General features: G+C 46.7%; 1 non-coding gene across 1 annotated transcript; it reads left to right on the top strand.

Annotated features, from left to right (window-relative positions):
• The first annotated feature begins 402 nt into the window (after positions 1-402).
• trnay-gua (transfer RNA tyrosine (anticodon GUA)) lies at positions 403-492 on the top strand. The gene is given in 2 exon segments: positions 403-439; positions 457-492. It is a non-coding gene; the product is annotated as a tRNA-Tyr (tRNA).
• The last annotated feature ends 3,302 nt before the right edge of the window (positions 493-3,794 follow it).

Here is a 3,794-nt window from a genome sequence, read left to right on the forward strand (position 1 = left end):
TTCAACTGCAAACACTCTGAAGGAGCTACTGTAGCCCACAGGGGACAAACTGCTGTGTGTGAGTACAGCAGTGTGTGTGACTGTTTAGCAAGGACAGGGATTAACGACACACACACACACACACACACACACGAACACACACACACACACAGAAAAGCAAACACATCCACATGCATGAAATCTCCAGCAATCGAGTGATGAGGGTTCAGAGACTGAGGCTATATTTGAGAATGCTGTATATATGTGTGAAAGATTTTGATGGGTATCCACAGTGGTGTATTCGTTCAGTAGGAACGGGAGGAAAATCTCGTTTGGTCAACAATGTAGCAGTAACAATACATCACAGCATGGCAGAATTCACAATATATCTATTCTCATTTTCATGGTGAAAGCAGCACCACTCCTTCGATAGCTCAGTTGGTAGAGCGGAGGACTGTAGAGTGGCTATACATAGAAATCCTTAGGTCGCTGGTTCGAATCCGGCTCGAAGGAAGTGACATTTTCAACAGCAGAGAAGATATTCACATGGTTTGCGCAAAGAGGATATTGGCCGTTCTTCTTTATGGGGGCCCGGGGAAGAAAGGAGGGAAGGGGGGCTTCGCTCCTGTGTTTTCACTGCGGAGCGGGAGGTCAGCGGTTCGATCCCTGGTCGTAACAAAACTGGAGAAAAGCTTTAGTGGTTGTAACCTGAGGTTCTTGTAAACAATGTGGCAGCCTAATAAATGTAGAACAATAAAACCTCTCAGAGATGTATATTGTAAGTTGTTGTTAAACTGTACTGAGATCATGTGACTGTCAAGGTCACATGATCAAACACCGGTGGTTAACCCTTTATCTACACACAGTATGTAATGTAGTGTATGTAAAACACACAGTGTGTATATGTGTGTACAGTGTGTAAACCATGCGAACTCCGCGGTTCATTGATGGTTCTAAGCTGTGTGTATGATGCACAAGTGATCAGCTGATGCAGCTGTCATTATCTTGTCAGACTGAGGCTGCAGTGTGTGGATAATATGTTGTCACTGATCCCTACCAGCATAGGCTAATACAACATATGTCAAACATCTGATAACGGCACTAAATCAAACATCCACTGCCTTATAGGAGCTCCGGCCGAGTGTGTGCATCATGCAGAGACTTCCGTTAACAGGAGGACTGAAAGATGGAATTTACACCAGCTGATTGTCAACTGAGTTCTGTCACATGTTTGTGTTGACTCTCTATTGTATTGACCTAAAGCTGCGGCTGCTCTGTCCTCGTTCCACCTCATCAGTCCATCAACCAGGAACGTCATGAGGACCTGCCCATACTCGTTATCGACGATGGTAAACCAGGCGGCCGTGTCCGAGGCGTCACCAGCGAGCTTCTTCGTCAGCTGGACGGAGAGAGAAAGAGGTTTCAAACGTTAATGTGTGACGTAACAGCAGCTGTAAGAACATAATAAACTCTGATAACCTTTTACTTGCCATCTTCAAGATGGATCCGAAGGTTGACGTGATCCTGGCCTTGTGCTCGTCCAGCCGCGTCAGGACGACATAGCCGTACACCGTCAGCAGCCAGACGCGTGGCGGCACAGGGGGCATCTGGGGTGGTGGTGAAAAGTGACCCCTTAAGGCCAGGAACTGCTCTCACACGCCGAGGAACTGGATCGCTCTTTGCATTCAGGAATCAGAGTGTGCCCTCCCGCAGGGTGTTGTACAGCCGAGTAGCACTGTTGCCCAGAGTGCGAGACTTCAGCTGCTCAACCACCCTAAGGTCACAGGACAACATGCGGAAACACAGCACCAACATTATATTCAGCTGTGTCACCACGTTAACACTTCAGACACTATGTTCAAAGCAAACAACAGAGATAGACATAGAGCTGAATGTTCTCTTACTTGTACGTAAGTACAGCTGGAAACTGGCAGCTGCAGGTGGGGGACAGCTGCTGTATGATGCCCTGTGACCACCCTCCAACATTCTTCTTGCATCGACGGCACTCGAAGCACTCAGTGGCCATGAGATACCAGCCGTCAATGTCCAGGACCTTCCGGACGGTCCGGTACAGCCCAGCCTTCACCATGGACCTCGTGCACGAAGGCCGGGGGCATGTCAGCTGCAGACACCGGATGCGGTGTGGCATCCATAAAAACAGCCGACATGCGAAGAAGGGGTTGGGGGACGCGGGAGGCTGATTGTAGATCAGCCTGGGTTTGGGGAGGGTGCCACCAGAGGTTCAGCTCATTGATGAGCAGAGGCCTCCCCGAGCTGTCCCTGGTAAACGGCACCCGACCGATCCACTGCTGCTGCTCTACTGTGAGAGCTGCCCGCCAGGACTCTGGAAGCAGCTGGAGAGACAACAAGAGGAACGTACACAACATTTAATGTCAGAGGTGAGGGCGGCAGAGTTTGCAGGGCCCTTTGATAAGCAATGTTTACTGTTTGACAGACAGCCTCACCTCAGCACAGCCAGCAGGTGGTGGGGGAGGGAGGGAGGAAGGCTTGTGCAGGCAACTCCTCCATATCCTGCTCATCCAGCACGGGGGCCTGTAGGGTTGCAGCAGCTGAGCGAGTCCAGGTCGAGGGGGCAGGTGACATGATGGTGGCAGGGGCAGGCTGCAGGTGCTGGGACACATTTTTAACGATATTTCACATAAATATTACTTTATATTTTATTCTCTGTGCCTGGAGCTGGGGCCTTCCTCTGCAGGTAGTTGACAAATCTATGAGAATCAGACAACTTGCCACATGACTCTTACCATTGATAGTTATCACAGCAGTTGTATTGCAAATACAAGATAAAAAAAAACATACCAGGTTTTTTTGGGGTCCTCAGGTCTTTGGTTCATTTAAAAACATATTCTTCTATTTCTGTAATCAGGGAACTTTGCAAGCAATTTAATCTCAGTTCATAACTACCACACTGCTCACACACAAACCAACATTATACACCTGTACATATAAATAAGACAAAAACAAACACCTGTCCTGAGACCTGGAAAGGTTTTTGTAATAGTGACATTTGTCTGACTGGCTGTCGCTCTGCTTCCTTCTCTGGATGTCTTGTGTATGCTTGTCTATTTTTATGAACATGTGACAGTCCTGGTTCACACTGCGGTGCAAGACCCTGACTTCTATATTGTGTTACATCTACCTTTCATCGCCTATGGATACGGCTCAACTCCAAAATAGAAAAGGCTCTATTTTTAGTTTTTATGACTCTTCTCATTATTTGTGTCACCAGCAGGATTGGCTTTGTTTGATATCTGCCCAGTGTGAAGGGGTCTAACAGAAAAAACTAAAGGTTGATGCTGTGAGAGAAACACTCTTAAATTGTCACTTGTTAAAATGAAGACATAAATGGTTTTATTTAAAAACAATTAATTTGGTGAAGTCAGAAGTCATTATTAAAAACAGGATTCATCTGATAACCATTTTACAGGCACACACTCGCTAGCACAGATCACAGTTTTCTGATTTCAATGAACACATTTGTTGTGCCAAAATGGGTCATTGGCCTTTGTCACTATGACGACTGTGACTTGTCATGGCAGAGACAGCACCGGTGTAATTATACCAACAATACCAGAGTCCTGGCGCTGTCATACCCCAGTGAGCGCAACCATAACTAATCTGCACACAGTAATGAAGGCATATGTTGTTGTTGTTGTTGTTGTTGCTGTGGCTTCCTATTAACAAGCTGTTGAGTCTCATAGAAACACACGGTAACAGAGTGTTGCATGTTCTTCACTGTCACATAGAGTCGTCTCACAACAGTGCCAAGTGTACAGTGATAAATTATTACACAT

Source organism: Seriola lalandi, unplaced genomic scaffold, assembly GCF_002814215.2.
Source record: "Seriola lalandi dorsalis isolate HSWRI2012SDOR001 ecotype SW California unplaced genomic scaffold, Sedor1 jcf7180002054901, whole genome shotgun sequence".
Taxonomy (NCBI): domain Eukaryota; kingdom Metazoa; phylum Chordata; class Actinopteri; order Carangiformes; family Carangidae; genus Seriola; species Seriola lalandi.